Below are 20288 nucleotides of genomic sequence, written 5' to 3'. Positions count from 1 at the left end.
ACAGAGAGCTTGTGTGGCGGCCGTTTGAGCGCAACAATGGACCCTAATGACTTAACGCTTCTGTTTTCATTCTCCACCTCTCACTCACCCCGCCTCCCCCCCCACCTCTTTACCCACTTCTCCATTGGCCCCCACAATCGTCCCCTTCACCTCTTTAATGGTGGCTTGCACCCCTCGTTTGGCTGCCTACGTTTTTTATGGGGCATTGTAATGAGCTGCAGCTGTGGGGTAAAACCTGGGTGTAATGTTAACCCAGGCAGAGGAGGGTGACCCAGTAGAGCAGAGGTCAACGCATTGTGTTAGTTCCAGGCCTAGGGTCTATTAGAGGCTATAAAGGCTATTTTTGAAGCTTGCTGCAGTAACACCCACCCCTTCACACACATACAGTCACCCCTTGAGATGGAATATTGTCAGGTCCCCCCCGATGAGCTTTTTGAATGGGCTCATCTCTCTTTTGTCTAAGTGCTAGTTAATTGGTTAAGAATCCACAACTGAGTGACTGAGGCATTAGTGGTAGCCAGTGGAGTCAAATACCTGTTCTCATGCCTTTAGTTATAGTGTCCTGACATCGCCAAATGCAGCAAAACAAGGATGTTTTGAAAAAGCTGCTGTCGTTACAACCGCATTTGTAGACAAGGGGGTAAAGGGACACAGTAGCTGGAGCCATTCGTGCATAACATGTCCATAATCATAAACTCACACATGCTTATAAACACAGAAATGTGACTTATTCCTGCATGTAAAATTCACAGAGGCAATGAGGTAAAGACACACACACATACACACAGCGGCATAATCATACCACAGTGAGTAATATATTTACTCATGACTTCAAATAGGAGCGCCACAGTGGTCTTGCTCCAACAGAGCTGGTCAGGGGACAAACAGTTTATCCTCTTCCCAGTACGAGTGGCAGGCAAAGCAGTAACCTGAGCTGAAAAAACAAAAGGCACAAAGCCAATCGGCAAAATCAAACTGACCCCTGTCACTCTCTCTCTCTCCACCTGGCGTAATCTTAATTGAATCAGCCTTACAGAAAGATGTTGACACTGAGAGATTGCACAAACCTGGGAGGCCTTGGCAAGCCAGTCAAAGTGCTGGGGAAAAAATGAAAAAAAAAGCTGCCCCACCTATTCATTAATGTGTCCCCTTATGTCCCCCTCTCCCATTTCTCACTGTCTCAGGGAGATAATGCTCCCCCAACAGCCAATTTGATCACTCACTGTGGTCCACTGAGGAGGCCTCCAATTTTTCAACCAAGTCCAGCTCGCACAACCAGACAAACACGATGTTCAAGCATTCCCTGCTATCACAAGAGCAACACTGTACAATACATTCAGAAGAACAAACTGAGCTGTTGCTGTAGTATCGCTTTTTGCAGACTGTAAAATGATTCATCTTGGTTGGGTGTTTATCATAATCATGATCAGCTGGTGGAGGCTTCATATGAATGGCCAACAAAAGAATGAAGGTGGGTTTTATGCATTGGGTTTAATGACATGTTTGTTTTCATGAGAGGCATTGAGTCATCCCCATGAGACCCATCCATCATGGCGCTCTCCATTGTGTCCATATTGACACCCCATCGTAACAGATCTAACCTTTCAGAGTCGCTAATAATCACTTCTACCGCAAGGACTATAACAGGAAGGTTGATGTAACACTTCACTTAATTGCTCATTCCATGTAGTTGATCATTCATTAAATCAACTATAACTGAATTCAATTCAATTTTATACATACAGCACCAATTCATAACAGAAGTTGTCTCATTGCACGTTTCATATAGAGAACGTCTAGATAAGGCTGAACAATTAATCGTTTTCAAATCGAAATTGCAATTTGAAAGGACACAATCAGGTAATTATGAAGACGGCAATTAAAACATAGGTTAATTATATAGCGCTTCTGACATGTTTTTAACAGTCATGCTTCATTCTGTTTTCATCCTTGTGACAGACCTGCTCACCAATCACAAGCGCAATGCACCTCACCAATCAGAGCGGGCACAGGGCGTGCACAACAACAAACGAAACTAGACAGAACAGACACAGGCAGCGGCTGTGCTGCGGTTTTGTCCGTCGTCTGAAGTGTCGAACATCGGAGCGTTTGGCCTGCCCTATATTGTTGACATATTGTTAATTTGTCCTTTGTTGTGCTTCAACTATGGATAATAGCTCTCTGTGAGCCGGTGTCGTGCAGGCTATATTTCCCACATGGAGCATTTCAGAATAAGAGCGTTTTGCCTGCCCAATTTTGCTGACTTGTTCAGATTTTGTTCATTTGTTTAGCTGTCCTTGATTTTTGTGCTTCTACTGTGGTTAAGCCGGCTACACAGTTAAATTGTTGTTTTTTTTGTCTGTTTTAACTTTGTTAAATTGTTGATATATGATCAGGAGTCTTCAAAGGGTATTTTACTTTGAAAGTTGACCGGATTCTCTGTCCTGTTATGTGTCTGACTTCCTGCCTGGTTCATCTGCTCTGTGCTGCTTGATGCAGCTTCCGTAAAAAACAGACTTGCAGCGAATATTGAACTTTTGCTAAACTTAAAAAAAAAATAGAATCGTAATCGCAATATCTGAGAGAAAAATTGCGATTAGATTTTTTTCCCAAATCGTTCAGTACAAGTCTGGACCGTAGTCTCTGTAATATTATTGACAGAGACCTTACAAATCATTCAGCCTTAGTCTAGGCTGTACTCTTTGTAATATTTTTGACAGAGACCTTACAATCCCACCACAGTGGCAAGGAAAAACTCCCTTTTAACAGGCAGAAACCCTGAGCAGAACCAATAGGTGGCCGACTGCATCGACCGGTTGGAAAGCAGGAGGTAAGAGAACACACAGTGTCCAATGCCCAATGGCCAAAGTTCCACATAGAGTTGTAAAATAATAGTAATGGTAGTATAACAAATATCAATAAAAAATAATAATAAGAATAATAATAACAATAGTAATGATAATAATGATGGGACTAATAATAAAACTTGGGGGCCAGTAGGTGACTTGCAATCATAGATCCAGAATCTACAGCTCCAGAGGCAGAAATACCAGCTGAAAGCGACAAAAGGAGAGAGGGGAGAAACGAGAAAGCAAAAACTATGCAAAAGGGAAGATGTTGAGTTAGTAAACATGCATTAATGAAATAACAGTGCATACAGATGGAGATGGCGAGGAAGAGAAAGGAGCTCAGTGCATCATGGGACGTTTCCTGGCAGTCTAGGCATATAGTAGCATAACTAAGGTTGTGGTTATGGTGGTTATGGTTATATAGGGCTTACCTGAGCCAGCACTAACTATAACCTTTATCAAAGAGGAAAGTCTTACCTCTTCTTAGTCTTTACTATTTTGGTTCACTCTCAGAGCATCGTTTCCTGCTGCAGCAGACGGCTGTTTTCATTGAAAAAGCTCGGTTCACTACCTGCTCAACAGCAAACGGAGGACTGGCAGAGTTAGCTTGTAAACACAGTGAAGCATTTGGCTGCCCAAAGACCAAGAAATTACCCTCAGGAATAGACAGAGACCAAAAACAGAGCTAAAAGAGAATGAATATTGGGCTTACATTTATCAGCTGGATACAAACACCACTCCAGCTGATGTTCCTCCTGATCTACTGGATGTGTAATGAGCAACTGTTTACTGACATGTTTGCACAACTTAAAAGCGGATATGTCACAACTTGTTTTTGCTGCCCCCAAGTGGCCATAAACTTATTGCAGGGTTCACGACTATCTTTTTTTGTGTATACTGCATGATGTTATTTGAAATCAAGTTGTTAGTCAATACTCAATATTTACTCATTCTATGTGGTGAACAATACCAATTACTGCCTGTGTTTCACATTTTGTTGCAGCTTTCTTGCTTACTTTTGACAATAGCATGGCAAACATAGTGGATCTGTTATCAGCCTGATGACATCTTTCTCTAACTAGGCTAGGCTTCTGGATTTTAAGAAATTAGATAGGATAGTAGGCATCCCAATGACTGCCAGCAACAAGGTTATCTATGGTAGTAGAAATGTCTAAGGTGCAATGAGAAGTGACATAGTTAGGAAAAACCTTAGTCCTGCCTTGGCCAGATCTGCATATGAATGGCAGGCTGCTCCATGCAGGTGGCATGTGATAAGAGCCCTAATCTAGATGAAAGACCTCGGTGCAGGCCTCCCTTATTAGCTCTGATGAAGTAGGGGTGCGGGTAGAATGCTAATACCCAGATCCCTCCCTGCATTTCCAGCCTAGTTTCCAAGGCTGATTCCCAGTTTTGCTGTAAGCAAAGCATTGTAAACAAGGTTGGAGTTGAAAGGGAAGGAGCTATACTAAGTGAGAGGGAGCGAAAAAAGACCTCAACACACACACACAAAGAGCAGGTGCAAATGTTTGCCAAAATGTTTTGAGGGTTTCTGTAGTCCCAGCACTGTTGGGATAGGAGCTGAGTAGGAGTACATCCTTAGAGCTGAGCTATAGCGTAGGATGCTAACAGGGCAGAGGCTGAAGCATACCCTGGAGCACCTCTGATGCCAGGTAGGGTGTCTGATAGCAAAGCTGGCTCCTGCAGTCTCTCCTCCTGTCTTCCCCTCTCTTACCTTCTCCCTCACTTCCGCAACACAGACACATATACTCACGCCTCCCCTACCCCCTTGTGCCCTGAATCTCTACCATCGTTTTGATAGATCACATCCAAGAACATGGAGGGTAGGTCAATGCATCAATGCTAACCTAAATAATTCAATATGCATGTGTACATAGTCTTAATTGCAGTTAATTATTTATAGCCTCTACACCACTGGAGCTGTATTTCTTCTAACAATTGGGTGGATGATTTTGATTGTTTCCTAATGTGCATGTAATGACAACAGGAATTTAATAGTTTTGTTCCAGAATGAGACATGAACAATAATCTTTAATAAAGCATTATTTGACAAAACAAAACATATTTGGATGAATGATCCAAATAATAATTACCTTCAGCTGCGATTCCACCAAACATTTTAGGTATAGTACCTTTGAAACTTTCCAAACTAGCACCTACTGTACATGTACCTAAACCCTAGATCTGTTTTGTGTTTCTACTGCAGACAGTAAATGTAGGCGGGGTTCTTACTGGATGGTATTAGCTGTGTCAACCACATAAGATGTGTGACATCATATGACACCGTAAACAAAGAAATCAAGAACACATTGGAGGACATTGAATGTTTGGTGTTCTTCCTTTTTAGTATGTGGCTGCTTAATACAATAAGGAGACAAGATCGTCCACGGAAGAGAGTTGCGTGCCGACATTTTCAGAATTAGATAAAAATAATTTCATTGTTTAGAGCCTCCGTTGCAATCGCATTTAAAAATGTGTGCATTGAGTCCTTTGAAGTGATAATTCTGTCGACCACTCAACGGACTGCAGTGTATTTAGCTCCACATTTAAGTCCCAAGTCAGTGTGCTACCTCAACAGAAAGGTAATGAAAAACAAGATGGAATAACCGTTGTAATGTGTAACAAACTGAACTGAACAGAATTAGACTGCTTGGTGGAAACGGGGCTTTATTGTTCTGACTACTCAACAGAATAGGTGATGAGTTTCATTACTTGTAACTACATGACTTTCCAAGGGTTCCATACCTACATGTCACATCTTCTGCATTTAAAACACACAGAAATAGAAAACAAGCCATTAGTAGTCAGCCTGTTTAATGACCCCCAACAGGCTAGCTCAGCTAAGGTGACTGCATGCAGCACTCCAGTACTCCTGTTCTCACAGTGTATGAATTGAATGAAAAGAAAAGACTCTAGTTACGCCTGTTGAAGTGTACAACACACTAAACCCTTGATTGCTGGAACGGCTTTTTCCAGTGACAGTATTCTACAATATGTATGGGTGACTCAGTTTTCATTACAGTGAATCTTCTCCATTTGGTGGGACAAACAGAGAAAGGCTCCCAGGAATCCACAACCTAATTTGTTCTTACATACCAAACTGTGATGAGGTTGGACAATGGGATATGTACTAATATAGCTAGGCGTGATTACTGGCTTAATCAACAAGCCGATGTTCTGTGCATAGCGGGAAAGAGAACGAGACAGACACAGAGACAAGAAATCGCCCACAACCCAGTGTCAGATTGCCAGGGTATTCCACGAGTTTGATCCCCTTTCAATAAATAGTAAATCTAGTGTATTTCCAAAGCAGATTTGTATTGTCTGTGTGGCGCGTGAAAGCTGCTGACCTCTAAGTCAACTATTTAGCGAATCAACATTATCATTCCAAGCTCCTTTGGCCTGGCTGAAACATTAGCCCCTCTCAGGGCTGAGGCTTTCTGGGATGTTTCCAGTCTAGCCGCCAGCGGGGCTCGTCCTGGGACTGCTGGAGCCAACACAGCGATCCAGTTACCCTTCTGTGTGTTGCATTACAAAAAGAGCACATTTGGTTCCGCTAATCAGCTGTAATGCTATTGCCATCGATAAAGTGTGTGAAACATCATTCTTGAGAGATATTCCTCGAGTCATTTAGCCTGGTAATTGACTTTTAAAGCAGTCTGAGCCATGGAGTGATACTACACACCAGGTGGGCTGGATTGAAACATAGCTATCATTTCTTTCTGTGTGTTAGGATGGATGGTGCAAGACATCATAAGACAATGTTGATGGTAGGCGGAGACAGACATCTTGCAGCTCCCCAAAAATAGGAGGATCTTTGCTCTCTCTCTCACAACATGTTACTTTAAAGCAGATAATGTAGAAAGCTTCTTTCCTGAGCTGAGGAGGCAGCATATTGATTTTGTCTTAGATGAGGTCTCTGAAACCTCATTTACTCCCTTTGTCATCATGGTGGAACATCAGTGTCTGACAAGCTGCACTCCCCCCACCCCCTCCCCATATCTATCCTGGCGGCCATCTTGGAAACTGTTGAGGGATGGGGGATGCTAATGTGTGTGAGCATTAGCGCTGTCCTCTTCCAGTAACGCTGTTGACAGAGTGTCTTGCATGATAAGATGTATGAGGTCAGATAATGTTGCTGCTGACTAACCATTGTGCTGTCTAAATAAAGCCCTGTGTTTAAGCACTGATCTGCTCTTATTAGGTTACAGTGCAAACACAGAGGAACGTCCCAGGTGGACCTGCCATCTTGGCATGTGGGTCACAGTGAAACACGGCACTCCTATGCCCAAAGCTCTCTGGGTGTTTGATGAACCATCGATGATGCTGTCCAAGTTTCCTTATTTCATAATCGTCAGTGATGGATTATTGAATACACTATTATTAAATGATAGCTATCAATGAAATTTCCTTTTGCCAGGGGCATGTACAAATCAAGAATGGACAAGTTATGAAGCTTAATATGGATAAATGCTTTTTTGTTTTTATCTAAGAAAGACTGGCGTAATCAAACCAAACATGATACATTGTGTGAGTAAGCTCTTGCTTGGCTCACAGCACCACCCTGCTTTCATCAGCAAACAAAGCCTGATTGACAACAAAAAGCATGTGAAGCAAACCAGCCCACTACTCTGACTCACACTTAGAGCACATCACAGTACAAGGCCTTCTTAAAAGAAACCGGCACAATTACACTTCTCTCAGCCAGAGGGCAGAGATTTCTATGTATACATAAATGGCAGTTGAGATTTTTTTTTTCATTATGGAGGGTGAAATTATGCACAAAGACGTGATTCTACGTAATTAAACTAATTAAAGAACATCATTAATAAAATATCAGTGAAGCCAGCTGTTTACAGTGTGTGTGATGGGGCCTGGGGATGTGAGGAGATGGGAGGGAGACAGACAGTGTGTTTTTAATATGTGCTTTTAAGGGTTCCCTGTGGTGAAGGTCTTCTCCAGGGACAGTGAGCCCCTTTGTAACTATCCTGTGGAGAAAACAACAGCAAAACCAACAACATCCTCAAACACCAAAATGCTTATTGTGAAGAAAAAAACACTTCTGTTTTCTACACATATTTATTCTAAGTAAGTCTGAGTCTTGGAGCCATGAGCATTCAATGTTGACAAGTGTTCTAGTATTCAGAAATATCTATATGCATGTATACAATACATACATGACTGGTCAACAACTCATTTAAAATAATGAACAAAAGTGGATTTTTTCTTATCTATTTAAAAATCATGTAATTTCTTGTTTGCATTTGTGTAAACATTTTCTGTTTCTATTTGTACTTGTTAATTTGTGTGTTTATTTTTAATAATTTCAGTCAATTTCCTAGTTTATAGAAAGACAAAAAAAAAAAACAGTTGTGCTAAAATACTATAAATCATTATACTAAACCTAGTACAATCATTTTAGTTTTAGTACCTATACAAAGTGGCAGTATATAAACTAGTTTTGGGCAGCTCAAATCTCGACACAAGTGCACTCCAAACAGATAAGTCAGACATCACGTGATTCTTTAAATGGCGTTTTTGTGCACACATGTTTTGTCATGTCACTTACATTGAGAATGGGCCTTTTCTAAGCCAATAAATGAAGAATGACTTTGGTGATAGTCGACATGCTGATAAAGGAGCAATGGACATAGTGAAACAGAGCCTAATTAATAATGCATTTGTGTCTGACTGTCTGGCCCCAAGGACGGGTCTGCTGAAAAATGGAGGTCATATGTCCTCCTCAAGTGGTCAGTGATCCCTCTGTGCCACCCACCCAGTGTTCAATGTCCAGCTCCCTGAATTGTGAAACAGCACACTTGTGCATCCAATGCATCCAATATAGCCATGAACTGTATTTAAAGACAGCGAATAATGCCATATAGCTTCACATGTGCAGATGGCTGTGTATGTATACATTTGTTTACTAAATAGTCAGTACACTCTTGTTTAAACCATGCATACACACACGTACGCGCGCACATACACACAAAAACAGACAGGGAGTGTGCAACGGTGTGTCTGTGTGCGCCTATGTGACGGATGGTCGTGGAGGTGACCCCTCTTAAGAGCAGTCACTGGCGAGGGCCTGCCTGTGACCCTGGGCCACTTAGGCACATTAATCACAACCCTTTGCTTCTTGCTTTTATCAGCCCTGCTGAAAGCTACTGTCCAGCCTCCCCCCCCCCCCCCCCCAATCACCTCTCTGCTTTGGCCATTCATAAGGCTCTCATCAACTTTAGACCACAGGTATCACTCCATCACTATACATTTATCAGGAGCTGCTCTTATCAGCCAGCATGGCCTGAATATGGAAATGGGATCCTTGCCACTGATAAGGATACGCCTTCATCAGATAGACCACGGAAGAATGGTAACAGGCCGGAACATTGCACTATTGTTTGGCAGCAGTGCTGACTGAAGATGAGCTAAGAGGGGGGCATGCTGTAGATATCTGTGTATTTGTGAGTATGCATGTACACATGTATGTTCATTAGTGGGTCGGTGTGGCTGGAATACCATCAATATGAATACAACTGATCACTTGGATCTCTCCCCTGACTGATTACCTGTTTGCACACAATCTTGTTTTACACACACACACACACACACACACGCACACACACACACACACACACACACACACACACACACACACACACACACACACACACACAAACTACACCTGAACTCTAACCTAGTCGTCCAGGGGGGCGCTAAAGCAGTCCAAGCTCACAGCTCATTGAGAAACAAAATCAACAACTTTCTACATCGACACATGCACGAGCCCGTGCACACAAATGAAATTAATTCAGACAGGCATGTGAACACACATATACACTCACACTATAACAGAAATTCACACAGACAGAAACTTTGCACGCACGCATGATGATGAGCATACACACAGGCCTACAAGCAAAACACTCTCTCCTTAGCATGTGTTCAAACTAAAATAGGCCATTCCTAATTAGGACCTCACAACCTGAGCTTTTTCTTCAAAGGCAGCCGCTCCTGCGCTAATCTGAGGCATCGCTTCATTATGAATTCTTCAAAGTCCCACCCAGCTGTCAAGCAAGCTTGTTGAGAGGGACGTTATTAGTGTGGCTAATACAGCAGGCACAAAGCTTGCTCTGTTGTTCTGTGGTGCTCCCACCCTCACACAAACACACACATCAACTGGGGTGAACATGTTGACCCGAGATGAGTTTGTCTGCCTCTGATGTGCTCAGGTGTGTTGACTCGGACACACTCCTTACAAAGGAGTATTGACACGACTAGGAGGGTTCCTGTGAAATCCCAGGGACCAAGAGAGAGGCCCGCCACAGCTTATCTTATCAGATGCATTATTAGCTGCAATTGGCAAAACTATCAAAAGAACGTTAGCTGACAAAAGAGGCCCCGTCCAATGGCTGCAATAAAGCACACCTCTATTGGCCGTTAAGTGATTTATATGAGCGTCTTAAAATGGCTTTTGGTTGGGCTTTGATAAGACACAGAGGCATGCCTGTGTGTAGTTTACACACTCAGATGAGTATGAACTCACCGCTACGCCCAGGGTCAGAATCAACAAGGGCTACTACATGTGATAATGGGCCCATATAACTCATGTTACAGACAACTGATGTCTGCTGTCACTCAGTGTGCAGGGAATCCACAGGAGATCCTGAGTTGACTCCAGAGCTAGAGGTGATGTGTGATATGGCTAGCATGATGTGTATTCAAAAACATTATATATTGATCTGCCAAAAATCTGCCAATATCCTCAAAGCATTTGCTTATTCATCTGTGAAAGCTGGTCTATTTTTGTTTTTTCAAAAAAACCTTTAAGTAGTTAGTAGTGAATATATCAGAATCTAGCAAGCCAACATCTCATGGAACCTCCTGTCAGCATTTTCCACCAATATCCCAGGGTCAAGGCTGAATATCCCATATCCCACAACATCCTTTTTTAACAGAAATTATATCACCTTATGGCAGTAAATATACAATTTCATGTGTTTATCAATATTTACACATTCTGTATACTATATGTCTTTGGTCTATTTTACCAGTAAAACCCCAGACCTCTGATATTGTTCACTGGGCTGAAGCACTGTAGTAATGAGATACTGCCTTGATCATGGTCACCATGACAAGGGTTTTTCATTCTAAAATGGGACTTAACCCAACAGCTTTGAAACCATGTGCTTGCCTGTCTAACCTTAAGGCTGACACTGACCTATGTAGCCTTTTGCCATGGAGACTGGGACATAATAATAGTATCTGACTTCCCTGACTCCTTAGACAGCCTGGTATGGGTGGGTGCGTTCATGCATGCAGACAGCTAAACAGATTTTAATTGCTTCTCCGAATAGCTTTGGTAGTGATATCTAAGTATGTGGCAATGGTTCTCAAGCGCACTCAAACAGGCTTGCCTTAGAGATCACTCTCCGTACACACACAGACACAGATACACAGCAATAATATGCATACACCCATAACACAATGACACATTAAGCCAAGCACACAGAAAGGTTAGAGATAAATGTAGTGGAAGCAAGCTCTCTGCAGGATCACAGGAGCCACTCTGTGACTTTTTAAGTGAACATTATCTTGTTTCCCTAAACCCAAATCCAAAACTCAACCCTCTTGAATGACAAGAGCTGGTGTTGGCACGTCTCCGAGCTCTTGCTCCTACATCTTTTTTTCCCCCTCCGCTGTAAAGATATGATCAAGTCCCCTGCTTGCTTCGCAGAAATATCTGAAATATCAGGGACATGAAATCCTTGTTAAGTAGCTCACTGTCACAAGCTGGGTCCTTGATTGGCAAGCTTGACAGTGCACACACTATTCACAGTCTTTCACACATTTAGCAAGGCCCGGATGCTGAACCAAGACAAGCCACAGCGCCATGTGACTGTGCCTATGGGGCGGCTGTATAACGCTCAAATCTCCATTTAATCGCCAATCTCAAGTTACCACACACTTAATAAACAGCAGATTAGTGGATTCTTTGCTATGCCCAACGCACATTTCCGCTTCAGAATGTCCCACGGGGGCAGGTCTCGTAGCTGGCATAACCAGTCATGTTAAACGGTCGGGGCAAGGCACGTCATCTGCTCCGCATTCAGCCCTGGACTCCAAAGATTTGCTAGGTCAGTCTGCAGCCATTGATGTGGAGGAAACTCTGCCCTTATGCCAACATGACCCCCTCCTCATTGGAAAAATGATCTCCATAACCTTTTGTCTGGAGTTCATCTGAGCCACATTTGGCAACATGTGCATTGTTCTTGTAAATATTGAAATAACAGTGAGAGAGCGAGAGAAAGTGCACAAGTGTAAATGCATGCAGCATGGTTGAAATTAGTGTGCGGTGTGAATGACAATTGGAAGAGATGTCATATTGAAAGGTTACTTGGGTTACTTCGCAGAGTCTGTCTGTCACCTCCATGCCTTCAGGGAGCTCTAATCACTTTACCCTATAATTACCTCACCACAAAAGACCCCGTTAAAGTTCCTGTAAAATAAACCTGATGCTATTGTGAAGACGAGAGGCCCTTTCTTTTAATTAGGGCCATCCATCTTAACCTTGTCTACCTGAGGTGAAGTGAAGGCAAACCAGGTCAAGCTCCCAAAACCCTCTTCCCTATTGTCTTCTCCTGTCACTGACTAGAGCACAGTGTGGGTGCTAGCCTGCTCGCCACGACAATCCTTTTGTTGCCTACACGCTGGCTCCTGGTAGGATTTGCTGCTGAATGGTTTTTTTTTTTTACAGTGACACAATACTATACACAATGGGAACCCAACACTGCACGCATCAACGTTGTATGTGAAACATATGCAGTGTGTGACTATAAAAAATTAAGTGTAAGCTCATATCATTTAACAGCTGTTGGTGTGATGTAACAGTCTTGTTCTTCAATGGACAACTTGAGGCTTGTGGGAACAATGTTTTTTTAGTGGGTGTTGCTGAAAGTAGTATCCGGGATCACATTTTTTTGCACCTAATCCCTTGCTCTTTTGCTTGATACACCTCTGTGCATACGCCCTGTGTGTGTGTCTGCACTTAGCGTTTAGTATTTGTGTGTCACTGTGTCTCACAGCATGTGTTATCACCCATGTGTGTTTAGGCAAGCACCAAACAGGGCGATACTGGGTTTAGAAACTGTGTCTCTTTTCCAAAAGCTCCAAGGTGAGGCTAAGGGCCCAATGATCAAAAGTAGTGTTTGTTTTTTCTTCCCGAACCCAAGCGGGAGAAACGCCATGTCCCTGCAGAGCACAGACGGGCAAACTGCCTCACACTGATCAGCTCTCCTGAGAGGAACGCTTTCCCCTCTGTGAATATGTGTATATATGTGTTGTGAGTGTGTGTTATGTGTGCTACTGTTTCATTGTTCTCTTTCTGCTTTTTATCCTCTCATTTTTCCCCTTCTTCACTCTTTTCAGGTGCCACTTGGCTGCTACCTCAAGCTGTCACTGATGTGTGCTGTCACCCATTCTACAGCTGGATGTAGGAATGAAACACACACACACACAGAGGACTGAAAATCACAGGCCTTTGCATGGTATCTGTATAGACTCTCTTTCTCCTCATCATCCTCCTTCTCCTCACTACCTCTGCATCCCATCCCACTGTATCCAACCCACAGTGCACTGCGTGCGCTTTCATCTGTGCTGAGGTGGCGTGGTCGTATATTATTCATGGGTCGTGCGATCTGAGGCGCGTGTCATATGGCAGAAGTAATAAGATGGAGTACTGGTGAGGAGATGATGAACACAACACTTGAGAGAGAGACACAAGCCTGCCTCTCCCGTGGCCTTGCACAGCTCTCTTCACTTCGTATACACATGTTGACGTACAGTGCGGCTTTGATTTATACTGGAATGGATGGCCCAGAATGGGACAACACAACAGGTGTTGTTTTGAAACAACATAGACTATTCCAGTGAGTAATATATTTTGGATTTTTGGAGACAGGACTTACAATGGGGTGTATCTGATAGGTATAACTTTTGTTTGTCTTTCATTTGACATTTTTGTGTCTCTGCGAGAAGGCAGCAAGTTCTTTGACTCTTTCTTGCACTTTGGCACTACATACAGTCAAACAGCCATCTCGCTATTTGTATATTCTGCCCCCTCTGTAGTAACCTTACAGTCCCTGAATCACTGACAGCAGAAAGGATATAAATCCCTTTGGTAGAGCAGACGTATGTATTTAATGGTAGATTGGGTAAAAAAAATTAGTAACTGTTCCATTACATGCAGGAGCAAGACTTTTGACCTCCCGCAATGCCCCTCAGCTTTGCACAGGGGGCGGGGGGCCTTTTGAGGGTGGAGGGCAGGGCAGAGAGCAGACCAGCTGACCAGTTTCAGCGTATCAGAGACTGAGCCCTGGTGTGCAATGTCTGGAGGGGACATGTGGTTAACCACCTGGCCCCGCTGTTTGACCCACTCGAGTGAGAGAGGGAGATAGAGAGGGAGCGAGGACAGCCTGTACAGCCATTTGCTCATCAATGGAGGGCATCACCGCCACTTAACACGGCTTATTGATCTGCACAGCCTGCAGGGCCTCTGTTGTGTGTCCATTTCCTATTGATTATTTCAAGTCCATTCTTTTCGACCACTTTCTCTTCCTTCTAACCACTACTCTCCTCTGTCTGCTCCACCAGGGAATTTTTTTAAACAGTCATTTGAAATTATAATCTGTTTGAGTAAATGTCATAATCGCCCCTAAGGCCTGGTGCAGATTGGCTAGAGAGCAGAAGTCTCTGAGGTCAATGACACTGGTCAATACTGATCAATTTGTGTTATGGCTAGAGCAGTGGTCACTCTTACCAAAATGGCTGCCCACAGATCTTTCTGCTCTGCATTTCAGCTTTTCATAGGCCCCATAATTTCATTGTAATTATACTGTATTCACTGAAGATGCAACAAAAACTAATATCACTCATATAGCAGAGGTAATTCAATTGTTGATTGATTGTTTCAACAAAGGCCTGTATGTGGAGTGTGCGTGTGAGTGAATGAAGAGTGACACACTAGCCGACTGCTCATCAATGCTTCATAGGTTAGATCATTAGATCTAAAGTGACAGCGCTACACAAGGATGGGGAGTGGGGGTTGCTTAGATAAAGATTGGCATATTGCTATTGATTCACCATCCCTGGGGCTTCTTCTGTTACCATGGTGATAGCCAGCTGGGGCGGGGTAGGGGTATGAATCTGACAATGGGAGAATGATGTAACCATTATAATTCTGATTTAAAAATGTTACGATCACGTTTGAATAATCTTCTAATTCCCCTCAACTTTATGACTTGGTATAAGCCTGATAACTCATCATCTGCCTGAAATTTATGGCACTGAATTGCAGAGAATCAGAGGCAGTGTGCTTCTGATGTGCATGTGACTGCCGATAACCATCTGTGATCCTATAACCATTACTCTAACCCATAACAACGCCTGTGCTTTGGCTATAGTCAGGGTTTTCATTGTGAGCAAATAGGGGTCTGAAAAATTCCGGTCTCAGCTCATGTTGGACTGCCAAACTCCTCAGCTGTCCTTCTAAAGCAGGCTGAAATAAGAGCAGGCCTCAAAAGCTCTTTGATCTTTTACTGCCAGGGTCAGGGATGAAATGACGCGTAAATGAGGGAGGAATGAGTTTTCATTTTGTCAACCTGTTCTGTTATTGTAAAGCTAAGGGGCCTTTGGTGTGACATGACAGGAGATTGTTTTAAGTGCCCACACCAGTGGAACGGCTGAACATGTTTGGGTGTCACAGCCAAAAAGCTGTTCACCTACATTACATGCAGATATTTACGGTGGCTCGTGAACAGCTGTGGCAGCTTACCTAGAGAGAATGAGTGTGTGTGTGTGTCAGCTGATGCAAAAGAGTCTACATTCACATTTGTTGAGTGTACAGAGTGTACATGTGCAAGCAGGTATGCAGTGTAGAGAGGTTATGTGGGTGAATCTGTATGCATCCACAACTCAGTTGTGTTCCAATGAGTTCTCGTATTGTGTGTGCATTTCATCTACTCCCTGAACACACCTGCTGGCTGTGAAGCGCTGCACAGAGATGAAGAGGATCCTCCATCAGTATGATAGGAGAGGAAAGCAGCAGTAGTAAATACCTGGCTAAAAGGGAGCAGCCTCTGTAGCTGTTTACGGCGCTCAGATTTCCAGAATGGAACCGGTGCTGGAGGTGCATAAAGGTAACAAAACATGATCATTATGGGATGCATTTGTACTAAATCGCTGTACAGAACATCTCCTTCCGAGTACCGACATCACCCACGCATTGTTCTGACTACAGAGAGAAACCCCCGGAGCTGACAAAGGCAAAGGAAGAAGTGGAGGGGAGGAAAATCGGGTGCCATATCCATCGCTCAAGTCTCAGCTTGTGTTCAGTAGTTCAATATTACACCCACTCCACCCATTTTTGATTTGAACCTGACAGTTGTTTCTGAAGCGTTGTACCCCAAATCACAGGGAGGAAATGAGAGCGCCACAAGATGTGAAAGGTGAAAAATGGAGAAAAACACCCTCCCCTTTCAGAAATAAAAAAAAAAGGAAAACACCCAAACACAGAGTGAAAACAAATACATAAATAAATAAATCAACAATAGGAGCTGCAGCTGAGAAGGGAAACATTGCAAAAAATTGCAGTGGGGAGATTTTAAATTGTGGTTGTATCAATAATTTAGCTAACTGAGACACAGTGTTTTTGTTCACCATAAGGTTTGATGCATCTGAGAGAAGAGTTAAGATTAGGGAGACTTTTTCATTATTGATGCCACAGTGCACAGCTCACATCTGGTGTTACACTGCCAACCCTCAGTGCTATCCCCTTTGCAAAATGACTGCAAGACTGTCAATTGTCTATACAGCTGAATTGTTAGTGGCAGATGCTGTCAGGTCCAGGTTACAGAGCCTCGTGAAATTCCAACAGTTTCACCTCAGAGCAAATACTAACAGTTTATAAGTAAACTTCTGCACCTATTAAATTGGAATGTGTCTGCTAATTAGATTACTAGTTTCAGTGTTAATTTTCTTTAGCTGTAACAAGTACGGGAGGGGTATTGCACTGAACAATCTCAATTCTAAAAGCTACTGTAATGATGTAAGAGAGGGTTTGATGCGTTTGACATTGAGATTTTGGCACACATTGAACAAAGGGCTGGCTGGACAGATAGAGAAAAGAAATGCTTATAGCTCTCTTGTAACCTCAACTAGACCTTGTAGCACACCCCATGATTCAAAGTCTTGTTATACCTCCCTAATGCCATGTCAGTACCAATGCTCACGGTTAGCATCACTCCTCCCTACCTTCATCAGTAACTCGGGCAAACACAAATGACCCTTGCCAGTGCACTGGGGGCTGGCGTGAACTTAATCACTTGAGCAAATTGAAACCACTCGCTCTGCAGTATTTTTACAGGGGTATAGCATGTGACCTCAGCCTATACTGACTGACCTCTGCTTTTGAAAGGACTCAAGGCCTAAAAAACACACTAATGTTTTTTTGCTCTTTCCATATTAGGTCAGAATTCCTAGTTTACCCCACTTGCTGTGTGATTTATAACACAGTTGTAATCCTCTCACAGTTGACATTTAGAGGACATGGTAAAAGTGGTGTCTTCAGTGTGAATGTGTTTTTACCATCGCACAGATCCACCACCTTCTGAACGTCCTCCTGAGTCTGTAGTAAAGTTTTTGACCCTGATTACTGGTTCCCAGCTCTGGCTCCTGTCAGCCAGGGGAGTAGGGTCAACAGCCCTCAGCAAAAAAGAACCTTAGTCGAGGCCACAACTGATCTGACACGGTGCTGGAATGCTATGTGATTGATTCTTGGTGTCAGTGGGGAAACAGATTTAGTAAGGAAAATAGTATTTTGTGTCTTCCTTTTTGACATAAGTCATCTGCAGCTACACACATGGTGAAAGACATGTGGTGGTCAAAAACCAAACCAAACAGCTAAGCCAGGGAGACAAGTAACAGGCTAGCTCTTAGCACATGTTTACCTGTTTCTGTTCTTTTGTTCTTTATCCCAGAGCTCAGAGCTGGGATGTCAGGGGTATTGAAGGCATTACACACAGGTTCACCATGATCTGCTTTCACTCAGACTTTGTCATGTCACAATGTTGTTGCACAAAAGACATACATGTTCGTACAACATGCTTGCAAGGGCTACTCCTCAAGTGTTGGAATTCCAGGGCATACAGGGGCTCCCCTATAAAATCCCCAATGAAATCCCCAATGCTCTTTCCCGCCCCCTTCTTAATCATAAACAGGCTAGTACATAGTACAGGCACTGCACCCGTAATACCTCCTCAAATAATAAGTATTTAGTCTTGATTTACAGAGGCAGTAAAACTCTTCAAAGTGCAGTGTAATCTTTCATTAGGGATCCCAAAGACGGTGTCAGCCATATCTGTTCTTCATTATCTTTAATCACTCAGTGTTTTACCTGTTCATTTTATTGTAACAGAGATCATAAAAACACCCTTGTTAAAAAAAACACCCTCCTGACTTTTAGATTATCTTGTTAACACAGCCTTACAAACTGGGCTCATTTAGCTTTTTTTTGGAGGTTGCACAAAAGGGTAAATCGCTTTTTTCCCACTGTGATTTAAATTTCCTTTGCTAGTTCTTGCTCTCCAACTATCTATCTTCTCTCTCTTCCCTGACTGAATGTTAAAATATACCATGAAAAAAAGTAGGTTCATACAACAGTAAAATTATATAACATGGGGATATTAAAATGAGAGAGTAAAAGAGTGACGATAAGTAAAGTATAACTTTTTAACACAGCACAATAATTGACATATCACTCAGAGAGTCCCTTTGTATGAGCTTTTCAATAGCCTCACTGCTGAACCATAGTATTGATATCCCAAAGTAAGCCCCACTGCCTGTGGTCTTAACGGGAACTGGGTTGGGTGTGTTCAGGGTCCGGCCCATGACACTGACCACTGCCTGTCACTGTGACATGGGGGTTGGGGATCTCAGCTGAGGTATTTGACCTACGTGACCCATGACCCCTAAATGATTGAAGTGGCGGCTTTCCTTGCTCTGGTGCTCCAGCCTAGAGACAAGGTGACGAGTCCTTTAGGAGCTCTCTGGTTGCATGAGTTTGGAGAGAGTAGAGGCACAGGGGCCATAGGCGCCGGTCTTTGTTGGGAGCGTTGTTGTAATCTGTCTACTAGGTTTAGGCCTGAAGACACGTTGGCAAGTCATGAGAGAAGTTGGGCTGTGACCTTGAGTGGTTTCAACTAGTTACACTGTGGCTGGTTTGCTCAAGGGCAACTTCTTACTCATGTAACCTGGATGACTCACTTAGTCACTTCTTGGGTAACACATGATGTACTGTGTTACTTTACTGAGCTTTGTAAACACACATTTTAATGTGTGTAGAGGTATAGTGGTTAATGGTATAATTGTAAGCTGTATGTTTTCTGCTTTAAAAAATTCTCAATGGTAAGATGACCCAGTAAATGTTTCCTGTCTAAAGTACTTTTCTCCTTAGATTCTTGTCATAATACTATTTACAACCAAAGCATATTCCTTTTAGCATGGATACGTCCAGGTGTTATGTTTCACTTCAACTAATCTAATAATCTCTCTTAGTTTTCACCTTGTCCATGCCTCAAGGTCAAACAACTTTTCTCTCCTTAGAGGTCTCAAATGTTGCTATGCTGCTCCCAGGGTCATCCCTACTAATCCCCAGTTACTCCAGTCCTGGTGGATTTCTCCCATGGGCAGGTGAAACCTGATCCCAAACCCTGAAGCTGGGCCAAGATGTCCGCAGAGATAAGCATCCAGAGCCCACTCCCAGTCAGGGGTCTTAGGCAAGAATTCAGAGATACATCATCACAAATCCATTAAGGCCAGCCCACTACTTTAACCACAAATCCCAGCTGTAGCCACTAGACCTTATAGCCCCAGCCTGCTGTCCCAAGACCTTGGTTAGACTCCCAACCCTAAACCTCAGCCTTGGTCTGTCCTGGACTCTACTCCTTCCTGTACATTCCTCATATCAGTCCCAGCTCCAGTCCCAGTTGTCTATCTCAGACCCCTGAAATAAAAGCTGAAATGTCAAATGACAATGGAAAACTGAAGTATAATTTTTCAGTCCCATTATCATGTGCGCGAACAAATTACTCTGTGTCATCAATATTACAGGATGCAGTCCTGTCCCTGGCAAATCAGGGTTAAGTGTCTGTTAAATCCTTAGACAATGACGGCACCAGCAAGACACCAGCTGATGATGCACAAGCCGCATGTGTTACAGTGGTGTGGCCTTTTAAGCAAAATCTCACATACACACAGTGATGAAGGGCTTAAAAAGGTCCAGTCATGTGTAATCTTATCTAGGAGATGCACATTTTGAGGGAGAGAAAAACTAATAATAACTTATTATTATTATAACTAATAAAG

This window comes from Micropterus salmoides, unplaced genomic scaffold, assembly GCF_014851395.1.
Source record: "Micropterus salmoides isolate LMB-PRFRI ecotype aquatic unplaced genomic scaffold, ASM1485139v1 Ms_hic_scaffold_6, whole genome shotgun sequence".
NCBI lineage: Eukaryota > Metazoa > Chordata > Actinopteri > Centrarchiformes > Centrarchidae > Micropterus > Micropterus salmoides.
This window is presented reverse-complemented; position numbering follows the sequence as displayed.